The sequence below is a fragment of the Gekko japonicus genome, unplaced genomic scaffold, assembly GCF_001447785.1.
Source record: "Gekko japonicus isolate JY-2015 unplaced genomic scaffold, Gekko_japonicus_V1.1 scaffold788, whole genome shotgun sequence".
NCBI lineage: Eukaryota > Metazoa > Chordata > Lepidosauria > Squamata > Gekkonidae > Gekko > Gekko japonicus.
In genome coordinates, this window is record NW_015170914.1 from 690,164 (window position 1) to 713,410 (window position 23,247).

General features: G+C 41.2%; 1 protein-coding gene across 6 annotated transcripts in view; it reads right to left on the reverse strand.

Moving 5' to 3' along the window:
• Window positions 1-22,317, reverse strand: part of MEF2C (myocyte enhancer factor 2C) — a 242,606-nt gene extending 220,289 nt beyond the window's left edge. For 4 of the 6 annotated variants that reach the window (XM_015418718.1, XM_015418723.1, XM_015418716.1 and 1 more), the window contains exons 1-2: window positions 22,139-22,316; window positions 11,036-11,133 (exon numbers count right to left, since the gene is read on the reverse strand). The gene's annotated coding sequence lies outside the window, so the exon portion shown is untranslated. Of the gene's footprint in view, window positions 1-11,035; window positions 11,134-22,138 lie in introns of all 6 variants that reach the window. The other 2 variants (XM_015418724.1, XM_015418725.1) reach the window with 1 other exon arrangement.
• Window positions 22,318-23,247: the final 930 nt, after the last annotated feature.

Consider the following 23,247-nt stretch of genomic DNA (forward strand, 5'->3'; position numbering starts at 1 on the left):
AAGAGCGTTGCGGGAGGCGAAAGTGCCTGAGCGGCTTGGTCGGAATAAAAGTAAGCGAGCGGACTCGTCCTGAAAGCGTCCAGGAAGGAAGTGACAGGAGGCGAATGGGAAAAGAGCAGCTCACAGGCTTTGTAACATCGCGGATCGGAGGAAGGGAGGGGAAGAGAGGCAGGGAGAGGAGGATTCAAAACTCCACGCCCGGCGAAGCTTCTCTTCCTTCTTGTCCTCTCTCCTCCTCCTCCTCCTCTTCTTCTTTTCTCGCTTTCTCTCTCTCCCACAATCCCAAACGAATGACTCTCTCCTGCCGAGCTGGAGAAATAATCAGTTTCACTCTTGCAAAAAGGGGGCGGGATCACATCCCGAAAGCGTTTTAATAAAACAAACAGAGCGCCCAGCTTGGAGCAGCAGAGGAGGAAGAGGCGGCGGCAAAGCTAAAAAAAAACTTGCCCCTCTGTAGTCTAAACGAGATTGATAAATTACTTCACTACCCTACTTTAATTATGTATATGGTATGCAGAATAAATCACCCAACATCAGGCACCTCAATCAAGCACTTTTTAAATGATAATTGCATCTTGGCTGAATCAATCTTGCCATGCCTGACATTTTGCTAATTTTAGTTTTTTACCGGGGAGGGGAGGTAGGAGAGTCGGAGGGATGACATATGCCACGGAGCAGCCCTGATAACAATCCTTTATTCTACGCAACCCAAACCATCGCAGCGTTAGGGTGAGGATACGTATCTCGTGTCCCCTCCCCTCCCCCCAAGGTAATGGGGGGGGGGGACGCGCAAGAATCTCTGCTAGGTGGAACCGTCCGGGGCGAAGTCTCTTTGGCCAGAAACAGCCATAGCAACCTTTTGCAACATGCTGGGATTGGGTGTTAAAGAAAGAAAGGGCGCCCGGGGGTCCTCCAGCGGCAACACTCGCAAAAGGCACTGCTAGTCGCTTGTATGGACGGCGGGGGTGGGTGGGGGAGAGGAGAAGACACACCGTTAGAATGCTCGGGGACCGAGGCATCTTCCTGTGCCTTTTAGCCACCAGCTTTGCCGTCGCCACCGATTAAGCGGCGCATCTCTGCAGGAACGTGGCGGTGGCTTCGATCCCAGGCTGGGATCGGCTTAAGGGAGATAACGGATAGAGGCTCTCGGAGGCGATGGCGAAGAAACGGGAAAAGGCAAGGCGAGGGCCGGGGGGAGAATGGCATCGTCAGGCGTCTTCCTCGTTCGAGGCGGCCGCGCTCCCTCCACGCTGTCAGGGCCAGCCCAACTTTCGACTCAGTTTGGAAACATTTCCTCCCCAGCCAGCCAATGCCTCGGCGGAGAGGTGAGACGAAAGGGAGGGGGGGGGGACGGGACTGTTATTACCATGTTTTAATCGCGGTCCCTGACTTTGCCTCTCCCCTCCGTCTCTTTTGAGCCTTTCTGGGACCCTTTCTTCCGAGCCTCGGTCTGCAAACCAACAAGGTTTCCCAGGCTGTGCCAGATATCATCTGTGAGTGCGGAGTGGCGCCACTTACCCCGGACGGCTCCGAGCTGCATAAGAAACGGGCACGAGGACGCCGGGGAAACAAGCGGCAGGCAAAAGTTTGGGGACAGGCGAAAGCAACACGCGAGAAGGGCGCCTTCCTTCCCCTGGTAGGGTCTGTCATACCCTTTGGAGGCTCACTCGTCTGACCCCTATTCACACAGGCTCAGTGGCTGCCCGAAGTCTCCCGTGCCAGCTCACCACATTAGCGACACCATCGCGTCTGGCTCAGAGGCAACACATTGTCTCTTTTGCATGCAACCCAGCTCTGAGTGAACTGGGCCCTGAAACCCCCCGGCAAGAAAAGGGACCGTCGCCTTTCTGACCTCTTAACTTATCTGCCAGACTCACCATTTGCCAAACTCAATTACTGCTCTCTTTTGAATAGAAGCAGTTTGGAATAGTTTGATGTATTCAGGGGGTTAATCAGGGACAACACTATGAAAAAGGTGCTTAGTTTGTTCAGAACCCCAAGGAAAACTTTTAATGCTAAGTAATGAGATGGTTAGACAGTGTCATAGATGCAAAATTGAGCAAACTTCAGAGGATGGCGGAAGACAGGAAGGCCTGGCGTGATCTGATCCATGGGGTCACGAAGAGTCGGACTCGACTGCGACTGAACAACAAAATATTAAAATGCATGTTCCTTCAGGAATAAATATTATTTTAGCTTTGATATTCATAAGAACGGGTGACCTGATTCCCCTCCCCCTTTTCAAGTGGGTATTCACAATTTTTGGTGGGATAGTCCCAGAAAATAAGAAATGCAAAATAGATAATCTTTAATTAATTATTCTTATTAGTGTAAAATACAGGAGGAAGAGGTGGTTTTCATACCCCACTTTTCTCTACCCTAAGGTTTACAATCTCCTTCTCTTCCTCTCCCCACAACAGGCACCTTGTGAGGTAGGTGGGGCTGAGAGAGCTCTGAGAGAACTCTGACTGGTCCAAGGTCACCCAGAAGGCTTCATGCGGAGGAGCAGGGAATCAAACCTGGCTCTCCAGATGACACTCCACAGCTCTTAACCACTACGCCACGCTGGCTCTCAAAGACAACTAAAGTTCTCTATACAGAACTACATAGTTTTCTCTAAGAGGCCTCTAAGTTATCTCTAAGAGAACTATAGATATTTGGTTAGTTTTTGAGGTTTCTATGTACACACACGAGTCGTTTCTTGGGAGGTTGGATGGCTCATTCAAATCCATGACATACCTCTGGGTTGAAAGGCCTTGTTTAAGACCAGTCAAATTCCTGAACAAAGTTTGAGTCCAGTGGCACCTTTAAGACCAACAAAGTTTTATTCAAAGTCTGAGCTTTCATGTGCAAAGCACACTTCTTCAGACAAAGAAGTGTGCTTTGCACATGAAAGCTAACACACTGAATAAAACTCTATTGATCTTAAAGGTGCCGCTGGACTCAAACTTTGTTCTGCTGCTTCAGACCCGCACCTGAATTTTTCTACAAACTCCTGTGAGACACAGTGCATAATTCAGATATTCAGAACCCACCTGGACCAGTGTTTTATACAGCACATGGCACATGGAGGGCACCACAGATAATACCATACAGGATACAGTTAGACACCTATGAAATCTCTAAATGGAGGTGAGCAGAATCTACCTATGAAGTTCAGGCCCTTGTAGCTATTTTTCTACAACTGACATAATTTCTATCACATTCTGCCCTCTGTGTTACATGGGGAAACTTTGCTTAAACATTGTGAAAGGGAAGAGGAAGGATTCTAATCTAGGTTTTTATAACCATTCATTTGGCACTCCAGCTCCTGCATTATACTCTGGCTTTAAGATGAAATGGAAAAATGGGTAATACCACAATATGCCCTGCTGACCATTTTATTGCATATAGTAAAACCAAAGTAGGAAACAAATCAAGAACAAAGTTGCATCACTTTATTCATTCACTGTACTGCAGCACTGGAAAGGCTTGATACTGTAGTACTCTTTCCACAAGAGAACACATTTCTGTTAACGCGAAAGACATTTGGCTCGTGGAATGACCCATAAATTCTGCAAATGACCGATGGCTTTGGGCTTATTTTTACTGTCATATATTTTAGGGATTTCAGATACTAAGGAATAAGATACAGGATCCAAACCTACAATATCCAACCCAGTTTGAGTCTATTGATAACTAGCATACACTCCTATGTTCATCACTGTTGCTCTTACACAGTACTAGTTGTTGTTTTCTTTCTTTCACACTTACTTGCACCTTGTAAACAGACTACAGAGTAAAGTTCTAACTATTTTATGAACTCCCCAAAGAGATCACAGGTGGCAACACTGTAGCCCCTAGCTTCAGTGTGTTCTTTTAAACAATGAAGTGAGAGGCTTGATTCACACATGCATGAAAATCTTGCAATGATACATCACTTGATAACTCATTGATCACTGGATAACTCATTGATGAATGTATAAAGAGCCTCATTTGAAAAGTACTTTGCATCCATGCATGGTATTACACTAAATTGGGAGGAGTAGCAAATATGGTAGAAGACATAGTCAGGATACAGGATGAGCTTGACAGGCTGGAAAACTAGGCTAAAACAGATAAAATGAATTTCAGTGGGGATAAATGTAAAGTTCTGCTTGTCTTAGCACTAGTATGTGCAAAAAGGATCTAGGGGTCTTAGTAGACCATACACTGAACATGAGTCAGCAGTGTGATGCAGTAGCTATAAAGGCAAATGCAATTTTGGGCTGTATCAACAGAAGTACAGTGTCCAGATCATGTGAAGTGATGGTATTGCTTTACTCTGCTCTGTTTAGATCTCCCCTCTTTGGGAGGAGGAGGAGAAGAAGAAGAAGAAGTAGTAGTAGTAGTAGTAGTAGTAGTTGTTCCTCGGGATGTGGTGGGCTCTCCTTTGGAGGTTTTTAAACAGAGGCTAGATGGCCATCTGACAGCAATGCTGATTCTGTAAACTTAGAACATAAGAGAGAGGGCAGGAAGGGTTGCATCAGTGCTTAGTTCTCATGGCCCTTTCTTACATGCCCAGAGAAATGCTGATCACCACTTTGGGGTCAGGAAGCAATTTTTCTCCAGGCCAGTTTTGGCCATTGCCGTCCCCGTCTTCTTTGACGTTCAATCTTTCCCAGCATCAGGGTCTTCTCCAGTGTGTGTGTGGGGGGGGGTATTTGTGAATTTCCTGTACTGTGCATGGGGTTAGACTAGGTGTCAAGGCTGCTGTTGAACCTGAGCACTTGGCTCCAGCAGAAAATCAAAGGACTGCTGGGGATGAGCTCCAGGCTCCCACACCTGAAGCCACGGAAACTGCTCCAGCAGCAGCTGAAGCAGACTCACACCGGAGCAACACGCCCCCTGACGCGTCCCCACCAGTATCCCATTTGCGGGAACAACGCCAAAGGGACATGGCATCCCGGCGGCGGGATGCGCATATGCGCGGTAGGCACTCATTTAGCCCTGAGTACTAGCGGGAGTTGGGACACAATCAGGGTACGCTAATTGCCAACAGCTTGATGGGCTATTTAACTCTCGCACTCACGCCAACTAGTTGTGCTAGCAACTAGTCATTTTGGACGAAGCTCTGCACCTCACCACCCGTGTTCCTGTTCTTGCTCCTCGTCTTGACTTCTCAGCTCCTGACCTTGGCTCGTACGACTCTGCTCCTGATAACAACTTCGGACCTCTGACTCTTCGGCTTCTGACTTCTTTGGACTCTGGCTTTAACAACTACTCTAACGATTGGTGATTTCGACTTGGTCTCTCGGTATTGCTGCTTGCCCGGTTTTGACTTTGGACTGCCTTTGGACTCTCTCAGTCTTGCCTGGCCTAGTACCGCGTTCGTGACACTAGGTGACCCTGGAGGTACCTTCCAACTCTATGATTCTGTGTGGAGTAGCATTTGATCTAGGAGGGTCATTTCACACATGCTTAATTACTTAGTTTGCTGTCATCAAGCAATGGACATGTGTGTATGTATTTATCCCAAATCCCATTGATTTTGATGGAAGTATTAAGAATATGATTAAACGTCTCTTACTGCAATCAATAGGACACACATTCATGTAGGAATTTACCCTAACTCCCATAGATTTGGATGGAAGAATTAAGCACATGCTTGAATTTCTACTCCAATCAATAGGACACACAATTGTGTAAATTTTGCTGGATGCTGTACATTGTCTTTTTTGCCATTACTAGTTGCTTAGAAGCAGGCTTCTCTGTGTTATGTCAATGCAAGATATAGCTCTAGTAAAAACATCCATTCTAAGGTCTACTGGTTAGATCAGGGGTGTCAAACCTAAGGCCCACAGACCAGAAGCAGCCCACCCCAGGCCTCAGCCCATGGCTCTCTTCTCCACCCCTCTTCCCCGGCTTGTCCTCACCCTTCCGAGGGAGATTGGAGCTGCTGAACTTCCCAGCTGGCTGGGCCTTGTCTTCGTAGTTTCTCCAGCAGGACTCTCCTCTGAAGTAAAGCACAAAAAAAAGCTGCAAAGAAAATGTGGAATGGATTTTCCTTTAAGGCCTCTAGGCCCAGGCAGACTGTTCTGGGATTGGAATGGCAGCCCCCAGAGTGCAATGACAGTCCCAGGGAGTATCAGCTGCATTCTGAGAATAGAATTCCACTCTGGGGACTGTCATTCCAGTACCAGAGTACTCTGTCTGGGCCCAGAAACCTTAATGGAAAATCCATTCCGCATTTTCTTTGCAACTTTTTTGGAGCGGCAATGTATTTCAATGGAGTGGAGTTTCAGTTTCCAGTGTTTGTATGCCAGCTGAACTTGTCTGCTTGCAAATAAAGGGCTGATGTTTTCAGCCAGCTTGCCTCTGCTGAATGGACCTGAGAACAGGTGCCTGAGTGAGTACTCTAACCTGAGAACCCACAGTCAAAGGGGGACAACATTACACTGGAGAGCCACTGCAATTCTGAGTAGACCTGAGGGGTGGGGGGAACTTGCAATGCCCTGCCATTTCATGTTTTCTTAGGCTCAGCGGATTTTATATTTTCAGTTTTTATTTTTAGTTTCTGCTGTGACCCTTGTGCCTTTTCTTGATTTTTTTTTTAAAAATTGTATTGACAAATCCGACTATCCCCCCACCTTTCCATTTTAGGTACAGATCTTTTTTGGGGGGGGCGGTTTGGGAAGTGTCAGTTATCAAAGACTGTTAAATAAAATATGGCAAGAATTTTACTGTTTTAAGCATGTTTGTATTTTAAGTTTTTAAAAACCCTTTAATTGTGTTTCTCAGTGTCCTTTATTGAATTGATATCTTCACTACCTGGCATTACAACTTATGACACACATGGCCTGGTCCAACAAACTCCTGTTTATATCAGATCCGGCCCTTGTAACAAGTGAGTTTGACACCCCTGGGTTAGATGATACAATAGTCATATTAGGATGGATATTTTTACTAGGGACATATCTTGTATTGCAATTCCATAGAGAAGCTTTATTCTATTTATCTATTGAAAACATTTATATGCCAACTTCCCACCCAAATAGGGTCCCCAAGGTGGCAAGAGACCTGCATTCTAGGCAGCTAGTAATTGAAATGTCATAGAAAAGACAATGGGGTATAATCCCACAATTCCTTGGATACTTCTAGAAATGGAATCATGAGGTGCCTGCTTTGTAAATAAAATATGGTGTTATCTTTTTGGCTACAACTTTTAAAAGGTTTTTTGGTGGGGCGGTAATAGATATTGTGTATATAAGCATCTTGATTTCATTATATATCAGCACATTTCAATAAATCTAGAATCATACACTTGCAGATAATAGTAGTTCAGTTATTGCTTTTCTTTCTCCCTAATATGCAGACCAACAAGACTGTTTATCTAGAGGCAGGGTTACCATACATTTCAGGCTACAGAGAGACACACAGAGAGAGATCCTACCATGAGCCTACTATGATACCAACTTTGGGTGGATGTAATGTATCCCTCTATAAACACAAAGAGGCACTTTTTCTCCCCATCTCTTGGTTTCCTTAGGCTTCGAATGAGAACAGGATGTTGCTGTGTGACAAAGACATGGAAGTCTGAAATATTTTGATGGTAAGTCTAGAGGAGACTTCATTCCATTGTATTCTGCATTACTATGTATGGGTGTGAAAGTTGGACAATGAAGAAAGGTGGCAGGAAAAAAGTTGGTTAATTTGAAATGTGGTATTGGGGGAGAGTTTTACAGATACTATGGACCACCAAAAGTACAAGTAAGTGGTTCTAGATCAAATTCTCCCTAGAAGCTAAATGAATAAATGGGCTATTGTACTTTGGTCACATTGTGAAAATACAAGAGTCACTGGAAAAGACAATAATTCTAGGAAAAGCTGGAAGGCAGGAGGAAAAGATAAAGACCCAACATGAGATGGATTGACTCAGTCACGGAAGCCACAACTTTCAGTTTGCAAGACCTGAGCAAGGCTGTTAATGACAGAACATTTTGAAGGTCATTAATTCATAGGGCACCATGTCAGAATTGACTTCCCACACACTAGAGGAAAAAAGCCAAACCACTTCAAAGTGTCCAGTTTTTATACAAAAAGATGCTAGCCACTGACTTGATAGACAAAGGGATATAATGGTAAATCACAGGAACACATGTACATGAACCTGCCTCAGACTGAGCCTATCACATTGGTCTATCACAGTGAGTATTGTCTATACTGACAGCAGCTTTCCAGGGTGCCAGGTATAAACTTTTCACATCATATGTTACCGGGTCTGGAGATGCTGAGGATTGAATCTGATATCTTCTCCATATTCTGCCACTGAGCCACAACCTTACCAAAGTTTTGCACTTTTAAACAACCAAAGCTGGCCTCAGAAAATCTCATTATTTATGAGTAAAGATTATAACCTCTGGGGTTCACACATGTGGAGGGTTGAGGTGACACAGATTGCTTCAGATTGCAAGTGGAGGATTTAGTTTATTCATTTAAAAATACATATCCACCTCCCCCATCCTTTGAAAAGGCTCACAATTTAAAAATCATGAAAGACAATCTCAGAATGTAATAACAATGACAAAAAAACCTAACCCAGAGCCCATTAAAAAAGCATAATTGGCCACAGTAATCAAGGACATCCAAATTCAACAAAAGCTTATTAAACTCTAAAAACAAAAACAATAAGCATTGTTGCATTGGCAAAAACAGTAAGACTTAAAAGGTTCAGCCAAAAACTTGCTGCAGTGACAAAACCACTGTAGGAGGCTGTTTAATATGATGGTGCTGCTACCACACAAAAGGCCATGACCGTACTGAAGCCAGGTGCACTTCCCAAAAGGAGAGCACCTTCAAAAGAATGTGCTGAACAAACCTAAAGAGATGGGCAGCCCTATAAAGGGGGAGTCAGTCTGAAGAATTCTGGTCCCAAGTTATGAAGGGCTTTAAAGGATCATGGAAAATCACTTGCAGAAGGTTTATTTAAGAATTATTTAAGAAAAGAAAACAAAAACACAACCTCTTTGCAAACAGAAATCAAGCACAGTAAGCAGTGGGGCTTAGAACCTGCTCCCTCTTGTGCTAGTTTCCTCTTTGCACAGAGGTTTTTTTTATGTGAAGGAACATTCTAAACTGGAATCAGCAACCTGCAGTCAAAGGTGATGCAGTTCATTCTACCACCGTAGGGTTCTGCCACCTCATTCTCCTGCATATGTGACCCACATCTCAAAAAAAGGGACAGTAAATTCATTCTATTATCATCATTACCTAATAACAATCCCTCTGTTTTTCAAAATGCACAGCCCAAAATCCCAGGAAGGAATGCATAAAACAGCCAAAGTGTGAGGAAGTGAAGCAAACAAAATATAAGCCATTTCAATATGTACTTTACTATCTTTGAGGAAAACTGAAGAAAAGTCTACAAACTTCTCAGAAGCAACCTCAGCAGGAGAGGGCAAAGGTTGGCACTACTTTGGCTTAACAGCCTGAAATTAGAGAATGGAGATGCCAAAAGAAATATATACAGTGGCTTCATATGACCTGGGCATCATCTACATATTTAGGTTATTAGGGCCTAGTCTGTAAATAGACATGACCTTAAACTGGGGACTGATACTCAGAGGTGTGTGCCAAGATTATTTTTTCAGTCAGAGCAAAGATCATTCAAGCAATGAATAAGGCACTTCCATCTTAAAAAAAAAACAGTTTTCAATAGTATACAGACAAACTCTACAGGACTCCAATTGTTTCTATCATCTTGGAACTCAGCGGAGAACATTTTCGGAGACAAATAAAAATAGCTTTTGTAACACCTGTAGAATCTTCCTGTGTCATTTAGAATTTGATATAATTTACACTGAAACACCATCACCTCCAGACCATATTTTAAAAACATGTGTTACAAACAGCCAATAATTGGCAGCAAATCCTCTCTGGATTTCTTCCAGGAAGGTAAGATTAAGGGTTCCTGTTAGGCAGAGGCCTGCTGGCAACAGGAAACAGAAAATCTTGCACCATTTCCCAGCCCTCCACCTGAAACCTACATCCGAATTAAACAAAAATGCACAACGGGAGGTGTAATTATTGGAATAATCAACCCTTCCAAAACCTTACCAAGGGCTGAGGTGCAGCCAAGTGTCTCTTAAAATCCCTCGCAAGTATGATTATTTCATGGTGAGCTCAGTTAACATTCTCTTTCAGTAATTATCCAAGTTCTTTTTTTCACCCCCAGTTTGGAGAGACAGTCAAATGTTTATTTCTTTAAAAGAAATGAGGCTGCCAATTCACACTGTAAAGTGACATTCAAATGAAAGATAGCTAGGGTTATATTGAAAATAACCCCACAGTTGATGCATCCCAACCCTAAGTGATTTGGGTTCAATTTTCCATTTGGAGTCCTGCCCCACCCCACTCCTCTGCTTGCTCTTCTCTACCTCAGCCCTGTCTTAAAAGAGCAGTTCACTAAAGCACTCCTGCCCATATCTGTCTGCTTTTAAGCTTGTCCCATGCTGGGTATAGCTCTTGAAGTGAGCTTTAGAAAAAAATATATTTTAAAGTGAGCTGGGGCGGTTGCCACAGCAACCCACCCTGAGAGGAACCAAGGCTATAGATTGATCTACCCCACAAGATTATTCAACAATACTGTATTTGTTCTCCAGTCATTCAGAATATTATTTCAACCCATATTGCTTTTATAATTGCACATAACATATAAATTCCAAAAATCTCATTATAATAGGATATAGATTCCAGGAGGGTAATTTAAATATTTCATAATCCATAGGGGAGAAGGAAAATGTATATAATTTCTTGTGAAATGAATTAATTGTAAAAGATATTTTCAAAGGCAGGTGCTGAAGGGTGACACATGGATATTAAATGCAGTGGCATGCCATGGATAAAATGGCATAATGTACAATGAACATTGATTAGAGGGAACCTTTGTCACCATTATGCCTTTCAGTACATACAACTGCAGAGTTTTCCTTGAGCCCTAAATAAAAATAAAAGTAATAAATAGAATTTTTCTGTAATATTGAATGATAGAATTTTTTAAAAAGTATGAAGCACTCACCACATAACCCTCTTTATTTTGAAAATCATCCGCCTTCGGTGCTTTACTTAATCTGTTCCATAGTAGTTACTTCACAGTTTACAACTCTTAGTCGGCACCTTGAATGTTTAAAAAGCACAATAGTAATATATTATTAAAATGCAGGTCTCTATGAGTGAAGCAAATAATATAAAACCCACTGAAAAGTACAGTTCCTGTAAAACTTTCGGCACATAGCTGATATTACTTGGAAACTATATATTAACAAGCAACTTTATAGATAAACTTTCTTTAGTAAATTCCATTTGAATGCTGTCTTGAATGAGTGCTGAAATACTATAACTGTAAGCCATACTATGTCTGGAACTCCAGACTGAAATTCATATTGTGTGAGAAATGTTATACTATTTTCTTTCTGCAATTTTTTAAAGGTAATTATTATTTTAAAAATAAAAATGTACAATACAATGTCAAATCAATTTTTTTCATTTTGAAACAAGTATAGCTGAAAGACATAGCCTCACATAAATAAAAGAGACTGAAAATAGGACTTTAGGCAGCGTGGTGCCCACCTTTCCAGTTGTGTGCAAAGGTGAAACTTAGCTGGTGTGGTAAGTGGAAGCACAAGAAATCCTAATGTAGAGCCCCACCACCACCACAGTTCCTATACTATACAGTCACCATTTGATTTACCTTCGTTTGTTTGAAATGTGTATTTAAAAAAAAATAAGGCTAATTTGTAATTTAAAATACTTTCCATTGCTCATTTTTGAGACAGAGGTCATTTAATGGTACTATTTGGGATGTCTTCAGAAACCCCAGCCTTTTATTAGAATGGTTTCAACTGATCACACACCTAAGTAAAATATATTTATTGATAATGTAGGGTTCCTGTTCCTTTCATTCTCTCTCTAGGATTTTTTATAGTTTGCAACTTTAATGTGGAAATAAGATCCTGATTCATAGCCTTTGATGATCAGGGACAAGTTTGTCTCACACCCCATCTGCTTAAGTAGGGGGATGAAAGAAACAGGTTTTCAAATATAAGGACAGGGCTAGATGTTGTTGGGGAAAGGTGAGATATTTGTAGCTAGGGGACAAAAACGTTCCCAGGATGCTTGGCAGATAAGATTGGTATTGCTTGGGTGACTACTATTACCTTGCTTCCCATCTGCTGTACCTGAACATTTCAAAATGAACAAAACCATAAACTTCTAGTTTTCTCTCTCTTTTTCACAAGGAAACTAACCCTGTAAAAAGTATTCCTGGAACTTCTCACTGCTTGGACAACATATAAACTCTTATAGCTAAATTAAGGTACGTTTTATTCCAGTAAAGGACCCACAAAATATATCATGCACAGTACTCCTGTAATCAGTGTAAAATGAGGACAGACAATTGACATTAAAATATCCATTACAATCAGCTGGCCTGGGTCTAATAAAAGTGATTCATGTCACATGATCCTATGCATGTTTACTTGGGCATAAATCCCACTAAACGCCGTGGGCTTTACTCACAGGTAAGCATGCACAGGATTGCAGAGTAATATTCTGGTCTCCTTATTCTCTTCTTTCTTTACAGCCTTAACATGGCAAACCACTTGTAAGACCCACAAATTATCTAATCTCTCTTCCATCCAGATGCTGCTGTAGACTGATAGAGTTCCCAGTCCTAGTCCACATGACACATGCATATTCCAAATATTGCACTTGGTGATTGGTTTTATAAATGCTCTAATACTCAGAGACATTCTAAAAATACCATCATGAGGTTTATGTTCTGGACTCCATCATATGGAAAATGACTCTTTGGTCTTGGGTAGATCACAAAGGAGAGTTGAAGATATACGAAAAGGAGGAGACAATCCAGACCAAATCATCTCACCCATATTCCCTCTCCTTTACGGTCTGGACATACCAATATATGCACAGGCAACTCTGCATATTCCTTTAAAAATGAATAGGAAGTATGTGTTGTGGAAAGCAGTGATAGGATTTTTGCATCAGGCATTTGAGACAGACAGGAAGAAGTGTTCACAAAGCTTTGGGTAGGATTGAGTAAGGACAAGTTAGGTGCATCCTTCATTTCTTAGCTTTTTAAATGTTTATTTGGTTCTAGGCTATAGCTTCTTTGTGGGAAGAGAGATTCAGTGCACCTTTAAGGAATGCATCTGACATAGCTAGAAGGCTCTGTTTGGCACGTCACAGAGGGTATATAAAATGGTGCTGGCATTCCAAGTGAAGGCACAGTACACCTTGGTGTGTGTGTGTGTGTGTGTGTGTGTACTTTTTGGAAACACCAACAGAAGGCACATGTGCATGCACTGGGGGGAAGCAGAGTGCTGTGTTTGCGGGTACTGAGGAAACAGGGCAGCACAAGCCCTAAAAGAGGGAAAGGATTGTTTGTATATGCATACACGTTCACATATCTGTCCCCAAAGAGTAATCGGATCATGTGTACACCCTCCCTTCTTTGCTTAGGGTTCAGTGTAACTGTTTCTGTTTCTCTGAGGTTGTCACACACACACACACACCAACAGAAGGGAGGCTTCTCCCAAGCTTGTAAATGCAGGGATGGGTATCAGCCACATCAGCCGAACTTCTGATACTAAGTTTGAGGCACGGGACCTGTTTAACAGCAAAGGTGCCTTCCTAGAAATCACTGGTGGCAAGACAATGTGTTCCAGCTTTCCCATCCAACAGCGACTTACAAAGTACTCAAGCCACTAGCAAATGTTCTGAATCCAGAAATACAAGAAAGGAAGGAAGCTTTTTTGTCCTTTTAAGAGGCAGCTGTGCCGCAAGTGTTGCTCCTTCCCATTCTGTGTTCAAGAGGGCACCTGCTGATTGGTGCCCTGCTTCGAGGAAGTCTTAAAGAGGCAGTTTATGTTCTTTAGCTTCTGCTGTTCGGTCTCATTAGCCTTCCAATCCCTGGTGGTCCGCTGCCGCCATCCGACGAGAAAACCGCGAGGTCAGACAATGGAAGCAGGAGGAGGTTGCGATCCACAAACCATCTACATAGCAGCGCTGCGCTTTAAGCCGGTGTCCTGCTTTTGGCGCCAATGAGTAACAAAGCCTTGAGGCCGAAAGAAGGGGGAAGAGGAGTCCTCAAAAGAGCAAAAGCCAGTTGCACGTGACATGCCGCTTCCACACTGAGAAATATCGCCTCAGAACCGCAGGCTTGTCACTGGTGGCGTTTTCTGTTGGCCAGGTCGGCAAGCTGGTCAGCTCTTCAGCTCCACCCATGCTTTGTATGGTGTAGCCACACGGATGGCTGGAAGCCCGCGAAACCGCAGGGGAGGATTAATTTCCTCCGCCCCCTCGGCCAGCAGTTTGTGCGGCTCGGTTGAGTTAAATTTAATCTTGTTGGCTCCCGGCTCCGAATTCATGTGCAAAACGGCCTCGGGAGAAGCGGCGCATTTTGGACACGCGTGGCTTGAAAGGGAAAGATATCGATTTTATGCACTGCCCCCCCTCCCCCTTTTCAAACCCCATCGTGCAAAGCGCGTATTGTGGGTTACTCCTTACACGTAGACACACGGATCAGATCTCCTCTTTGAGCTCCTCGAGCAGCTGCAGCTCTTAAGGCAAAATAAATGAGCCGGATTTGGGGGATGTACATGCACACTCTTTTAAAACAGATTATCCGTCTGGCTGTTGCGAGGAGATCCTAGCTGATACCGGGTTTTGGCAGCGCCTAGGAATCGCGGGCGTCACGTGACATGCCTCGGGTAAAACAGACCGAAAGTTCAGCACAAGTCTTATGGCCCTTCCCGGCGTCCCCTCCTCAACGCCGAGCTTGTTTCACTAACGTGCATCTTGTGACGGAAAGTGCCGTCAAGACGCCAGCGACTTAAGGCGACCCCGTAGGATTGTCCAGGCAAGAGACCTTCAGAGGTGGTTTGACATTGCCTGCCTCTGTGGCGACCCTGGACTTTCTTGGTGGCTTCCCATCAGAATACTGACCAGGGCCAACCCTTCTTAGACTGACCAGGGCCTAGACTACCCAGATCAGGGCAACATGCATCTTAGCCAGTGGGTTTGCTTTGGACAAGGTGCCAACCTTCAAACATCTCCCCTTGCCTTTCTGCATCCAGGGATCCTTGGCAGTTTTTCTGGAATGGCTCCTCCGCCAGTCCTTCAAACTGCCACACTCTCCCTGAAATATTCTTTCTAACTATTTCTTCTTTAGCAGAGTTTTTCCTGGCTGTTGTGTGTCACTTTTGGTCACCATCTGAGGGATCCATTGTACCCACAAAAATGATGATGAGAGGGGTCTGAAAGTTCTGCTCTCTCATGTGAAAATAAACAGAAGTGCAATAAAGGAGGGTGAAAAACTAATTAAGGAAAGGGCATTTTGAAACATGAGAAAATTGATCTGCATTCGTAAAAGGGTATGGTATGGTACAGTACAGCATGTTAACAGTCTACTGAAGTTATTTTAAAAGTGAGGAAACTCACATTCTATTTAAGCCAGGATGACAGAAGATGTTGAGTTTCTCAATGAATTCTGATTTTGCACTTTCATGTTGAATATTTCTTTAGAAGCTTTTGTGTAGAAGGGTGACTCAGATCTGCAGCAGTATGTCCAGGAAGATTAAACTGTTTGCCCACTGTTTTTTGAGTGTTTCTATTTTTATGTCAAATTTGTGTTCATTTATTCTCTCACAGGTAGAAGAGGGCATATGTTAAACTGGATGATGTGCAGGCAGATGAGCCTGAGATGGAGTCCATTAGGTCCCGTAATAGTATTATCTCAGTGTATGTGGGGACAAAGTTGATATCTGGGTCTGCTGCAGAGTTTTGTTCCTGAGTTTGTTTCTCTGTTGGGTGGTCCATTGTCGTTGGTAAACCCTTTCTTAGGGGGGGGAGTTCTATTCTGCCACTGGAAAGTCTGGATCCAACCCACTCTATAATATTCTATGGACTGCAGAAGTTATAGAGTCACTAGTCCAAAAAATGTCAAAGCAAGGGAATGATGTGGGGCTTTTCAGCCAAGGAGGACAGACCAAACCTGCATCACCATGCTTGGCAGGATCATACTTCAGCTTCCAGTACTGAAAGTCCAAACACTAGACCCATTCCAGCCTCATGTTAGATGATATTTTGTTTGTTTGTATTTAGATAGTCATGTATATTTTGTAATATACCTGTTCCCCTTCTTTCCATTACTTCTAAGTATTAGTAAAAGTAGCGTAAACACTTATAAAGTTACATTTCTTAGAATGTAAGGCCATTATACTTTCTGGCCCATCAGTTATTTTTCATTTGAGCTGTTACTAAAGCTGTTACTATATTTTGTTATTATATATAGAGAGAGAAATAGTAATTTTACCATTCAATCCTAAGAACTCTTTCCTGGGGGTAAGCCATATTGATCAGAGAAGGCTTCTGAGTAGACCTGTTTAGGATTACTTCCTCAATCCCCCAAGTAGCTATAACTTTTTAATAAATAGACAAAAAGAACCCCATCCATACATAATTCTCTATGTAAGTACCCTTTTCATCCTAAAGAAACTAAGAAGTCTCAAAATGTGATGTTTGCCATTCACTGTGAGATGTGGGTTTCAAGGTGAAATTTGTGAACTGAGCTTTAACTGAGGTTTAGAATCCCAGGGGGGGGGGGGCAGTTCAGATTTGCCAAGTTGTATTTGGATGTCATGGCAAATGGGAGTTTGATTGAACCAGGAAGTGTTAGATGAAGCTCACAGGTCAAAGGGCAAGGAGGAGCAAGGGGAGCACATGTGATCAGCAAATCCATTGGGGTCATCCTCAGTGTCAACAACCTTGTTTAATTATAATTACTTATGAATCTGAATGTAACCGTTATTTCAGTACAAGGTTCTGGATGCCAGTCTGCCTCCTGCATAGTGTAGACTGAAGAAGGAAGGTACCAGTGGTAGTATTTGAGAAATACACTTTAAGATGCTAATCTTAAAGCAAGAGCTGAATGCGGAACAGAAAACTTGTTTGGATATGCTTTATGCTACAGTGTGCTCTTTTCTGTGATATGTCTGTGTTCCTGTACAAACATTTACAGTGCTGTCCCACTGAATTCAGTGCACTCAGTAGGTGTACCTCTGCTTAGGATGCCGTGTAGAATTAATGTCCTGAGAAGACTACGTAGATGTTTACTGGCAGTATTTTGCAAATTCCCTTGCTGCAGCATAATCAATGGTAAAGAATTGGTGTGTATATCCAAGAAGGGAAATCTACAACAGTGCTTTAAGTAGAATGAAAATATGGTATTTTATTATGATGGAAAATGGAAAGTTAAACCAAGGAAAACTGAATGAGGAAATATTGAAGAGGGGGAGGTCAAATAGCTTTGAATGTGATAGCACCAAGGAACTTGATAATTCCTTTCAAGGGATTAGTGAGGAGTCATCTTCAGAGCATGGATGAGAAACAGCTGTCATAATTCTGACAATTTCTACAGAACTGCCTGTACTTCAGGGCTTACTTAGGTGAGATTTTGGAGATCAGTGGGGGAAGGGGGATTGAACAGGGTGCTAGGGAAGAAAAGGGAGGTTAACCCTTTCTCTGTTTTCTCATGTGTAAATCCCTTCTCCAAAGTGATTATGTTCTGTTTACATATTCCTTTATGCTACCTGGCTTTTGCATGGAGAAGAAGTTTTGCATGGAAAAGAAATTTTAAAAGGAAAAAGTGCATGATTCTAACTCAGCTTTGCAGTTCTGTACTGTCCACTTGTTTGGGTGAGTTACAGTCTCTTCCATCTCAGCTTTGCAGTTCTGTACTTGCCCAATAGTTTGGGCTGAGTTACAGTCCCTTCTGGCTAGAGATGTGAAAGCCCGGAAAAAATTGGAAAAAACCGTTCCCCACCCCCCCCCATTTTTTTCCTGAAGCCTTTTTGTTTTTTTCTGGAAAATTGGAAAAATTGAAAAAGAAAATAAAAAAAATTGATTATGGAACGTTTTATTTTAACAGGATGAATAAAATATTTTAAGACCAGGTATTCAAATATTTTTCAAATCATTTGTAAAATATATATATATGGTATCAGATTGATGTAATTTCTGTGCACTGAGGACAAGCAAGTCCTAGGTTACAAACTGAACTCTCCAATGCAAGAACAAGATGCATTTCTTCCTTTAGGAGGTGCTATTGTCAGAAGAAAATAAAAAAGTTTCAGTTTTGTTTTTGCATGTGGGTGGGTATTCTGTAATAATTGTTTGGATACACTATATTTTTAATATGCTAGTTGTGATAATTTCATGCCAAGTAAAAATGTCCATAGTCATATTTTATGTTCCTAAAGTAACAGAATGACTTTCAAACTAGAAAAGACAAAAAAATTGCTAATGTAGCATTTTTTTCAATTTTTCCGAAAATTTCCGTTTTTTTCCAAGCTTCAAAATTTCCGGAAATTTTACGTCTCTACTTCTGGCTCAAGCGAAAGGCTAAATACAGCCCTCAATATGGGAGCCATTTTGGTAAAATATTTTGTAAATAGGTCATCTTTTTCTAATTCCAACACTATTTTAACTCAAATCAAAGGATTTAAATTACAGATGCCCAGCTAAGAACCTTCCTATCTCACACTCAAAAGGAAAGATAGTTTGCTAATCTGATTTCCTGGTGGACCACTGACATTTTGAACTACATTTTTTTGTTAAAGGTATTAAGAAACAAGAGTAATGGTTCACAATTCTCTTCTCAATAGACTGATATGCTGTAATTCTGTTGACTTCAGTAAAGCCATTCTATTTTAGTCCTAAGGAAGGAAAAGAAAGGCTCAGTTTGAAAGTATATGATCCCTGCCTGGCTCATGACATTTGGACTGAAGTTTTGTTGAGGAACAGCATACTTATATCCACTGTATTTCAATCTTTGCCAACGGGATGCGGTTAGACCATTTCTATTTGCATATAGTCTGGGTTAACTCATACTGATACCTTCCAACATTTCATTTTTAGAATATTTTGGAAAAGACAAGCATATGATTGATGCAAAAAAACCCCTGAGTTATTGCCGCTGATTGGGGGAAAAGAAGGGTTGCTACAAGGTCTGTCGGGCACATTGTAAGAGAAAACCTTGAACAGAGGAAAGTTAGTATATTTAAATAATTTTAAGGGTATCACACTGACCTTTTTTTCTAATTTGAGTGTCAGAAAAAACAAAGTAGTTGGTTCTTCATAGGTACAATCCTCTAGGGAACTTTCATATGCAAACCCCATTGAAATAAATGGGAGCTGTACAAGGGTTCTTAAAATGGGAGCTGATCAGGAGAACTTTCCAACTTTCTACATATTTTGAGTACAGGATATGAAGTATCAATCTCAGGGTGTAGAAAGAAAGACTTAAGAATTCTGTTCTGAAGAATTCTTAAGTACAAGAGCAGTTCACCAAAGGAGAAGCTGCCTGGGGAGATGGCAACACTGGCACCAGTGTTCCCTCTAAGCTGAGTTAATGTGAGGTAGCTCAAGTTTTTTAGCCTCTGGCTCACACATTTTTGTCTTAGGTCAGGAAGGATGGCTCCAGAGCAAACTAATTTATACAGTAGCCAAATCATTTGCTCACAACTTTAATGCCAGTAGCTCACAGAGTAGAATTTTTGCTCACAGGACTCCACAGCTTAGAGGGAGCATTGATTGGCACTATACCACTGTTTCACAAAAGCCATGGAATGACTTGCCCAAGCAAGCTGTGCCCTGTCCTTCCATTCAGCTTTTCATGAAAACACTGGACATAGGTTTGGGGAAAGCTTTAACTAATGGCTAGATTGCTTTAGCAAAGGAGCCCTTATCTCAAGATTATTATGATCCTTCATCTATACAAATATTAATCATGATCAATTAAGTCTGTTAACATTGCCTCGATGCGTATTTAGGGAATGGGACAAAGATAAGATATTTAACATAATATTTATGAAGAATGATTTTGGGAAAGTACATCCGGGACAAAGATAAGATATTTAACATAATATTTATGAAGAATGATTTTGGGAAAGTACATCCAGAAACACACAAAAAAATCAGTGAAGAAAGAAAATGAGCTGTTTAATATTAATCTTACATTGCTTTATTATTCAGGTGGGTTGTTTGTTTAGAGTTTGATTCAATATGTTAGCAATGTTTAAATCAGGGTTACTATGCTTAAAGTGAAGTTCTTGTTAAAAGCAGATAACTGACAAGGTCATTTATATTTCTTGATCTTTTTTTTTTAAATTAACCTACTGGCTATTTAAGATACAACAAAATAGATTAATTTTATGAATACAAAAGGAACTAAGGATATAAAACTTGTTTTCCTTAAATACCATAACAGATACTCTGAGGAGTCTGTTCCATTAAAAGAAAATTTATCACCCACCCCCCGAAACCTCTTTAAGCCTAATAAGTTTACCACCATACTTGATTTTATAAAGTTTTGTACAGTATTGTCAACACCTCTTGTCTTTTTAAGTATTATCTGTCCTACCAAATAATGGGTGTAACTTGTTTTGTATTGAGATATCTGAGATTAACTCTGTTCAGGACCACAGACTAAGTGAGCAGATAAAGAATAATGTAATATGTTACAGGTTTACATTTATCAGTTGGTACTGTTACAGAACCTTAGCCTCTGGTCATGTCAGAGGAAATCCACAGCTTCAGTCTCCATGCCCAGTCAACAGTTACAGAAAATATTATTCTTTGTAAATATAATTTGTGCCATTGTATGAAATCGGCAACCTTCAGTGAAGTTTTGCAGACAGAATAATGTTCTCACAAATGACTATGTCCATGGTATTCGGCACAGGCAGCTGCACCGTTCTAAAACAGATATTAAGACAAATCAGCTGTCCTCAGTGTGTCATATTATTAAAATGAGTACGACAGACAAACATAGACTCAACCGAAACAAAAATTTATTGCAGGAAATGATCCATAGAAATTGATTGGATTTACTTCCAAGAATATGTATTAGATCTGAGATGTTAAGAACTTGGACAATTTCTCGTGTTCACTAGCTTATGGGTCTTTCCTCAGAGATACTCCTTTGCCGGTACAAAACCTTCTTGGTCAGGCAACACTGGCTTCAGCTCCTGTGTTGCACAGAAAAATTATTCTTATTTTCTTATCCGAATAACATCCAGTGCTGAATTGGTGCCATAATTTATCTAAGCATTGTTTTGTGCTCTTTAAACTTGCACGCCAGGCAATATGTCAGGATGGAATCTGCTGGTTAAAAGCAGTTTCATATGTTCAGTTTGTGTATAGACTTTGTTTTTGGCTTTCTTTTAAAAAATGTGATTACTTGTGTACAGAAATGCTTTCAATTTGTTTGACAATTTGTAAGTACTGCTGTGAAGCACAGTTAAAAGCATGAGTTCGTGAAAATAGAAATGTATCATAAAAAAGTTATGCTCTTCTCAAATATGTCTTAGTATTTGATCTTTTTTCCCATGTCTTTTCAGTAATTAAAATAAGATTGGCCTGAAAAATATGTTCTCCTTTGCAAACTTCCCCGACAGATCCAGGGTGGTGTTACAAAACTAAAAATTGTGCAGACAGCACACATTGCAATGAAAATGGAAGCAGGGTGCGAAGACTGTATTCCCATATCGCTTCACAGTCCAGCTTCTTGCTCCGGTGAAATCAACAGCTGCCTTTTGATAAGTGATTGAAACATTTTTAAAAGTCTTCTGTATTCACTCTACTTAATTTGAAAAGTTACCCCCAATATGATATCAAAAGGGTTTCCTAAAAGTACATAGAGAACAGGCAAAAATAATCATATAGCTGAATTGTGACAAAGGCAATCTCCCCCCCCCACACACACACACACTCACACTTTGATTTTAAAAAGAAAAGTAATTGGGGAGATCAGTTTGCTGTCCTTGTAGTATTTTTCTGCATGCCAAGCAGATCACTTTTCAGCTTTTTCTTCTTAAAAGCAACAGTGTGGGGTTTTTTAAGTCTTGCTTGAGAACATTAACTTTGTCAAAGAATTTACAGTACTAGCAAGAAGGGGGTTACTGAATGCATCATCTTTGCAACACAAGCAACATAGCTAGGGTTCTAGGACCTATGCATAACTCTTTGGTTTAGTCAACAGATCAACTGCAAGATATATACATGTATATTTTTTCATGTATTTAAAAAAATTAAAACTCACCAGTGCCCTTCTTCTTCTTCTCCAGGAAGATGTACCCCGTCAGCACCTGCTGAGGGCTTTGTTGATTAAACTGACAGGTAAAAAATTCCTGTAGAATAAAGCCAGACCAGCTGGCTTTGAAGAGAAACCCCCCAGTTTGGGTTCTGTTTGCCTCACTCACCCTCTGCTGTGAAGGCAGGCGCTTTTTCCCCTTCGCTGTTGACCTGTAAGATGCGTGATTTCCATGCACAAGTGTCTGGCAGGCCTGGGCCCACCTGCTCCTGTCACTCGAGAGTAAATTTAGCTGTAAAAGGTATCACTGACAACCAGACCTTTGTCAGCTCTGGCAAAAGAACATAGGATTACTCTCTCCACAAAGCATGCTGTAAGTTCAATTGGAAAATATCAAATTGTTGGCTTTATCCAAAAATCATTCCTTTAGAGGAAACAAAATGAAATGACTTTCAGATGTAAAAAAAATAAAATAAAAATCCTCCTTTACAGTGATATAAAAATCACATTTCCAAGAATAAATTTAGAACAAGACAACTTTTTGTACTTTTTAAATTGCAGCTGGAAGGAAACTTTTTTTGGGGTAATGGAAACAGAACACACATCATTCAGGTTATTAAACTGTGTTAAGTATTAAAGTGGATTGCTTTCCTTTTCATTTTTTTTTATCCAGAGGAATATTAGAAAACTAAAACTTCTCAAAGAGAATGCAGTAATCTTAACTCCTCAAATGAGAAAGTATTTTAAGAGACTGCATGTCAGAATGACACCTTCATGCCACTAAAGCTTTGGAAAGCTAGGAACCAGACAGAATTCAAACAGTTGCTCACCTGCTAATTTTCAAAGTATACTCATTTTGGGACCCTTCTTAATAGATTAAGGTAGGGGCATTTATATCTTCTTTGTCAGCTATTTTTATTTCCTTTGAGGATGAGACATACTAGAAATCCAAAAGAATAGGATTTCCTAAATATCTCTAAAGTAGTATGATATCTTGTCAACATATACAGAAGGTCAAACTTGGGGTGGATTGCCAGGCAATTCATCTACTACCTGAATACCCAACTCTCAGTCTTCAGTAATTTGGCCGAAAACTGCTCAAACTATTTGAAGTCATG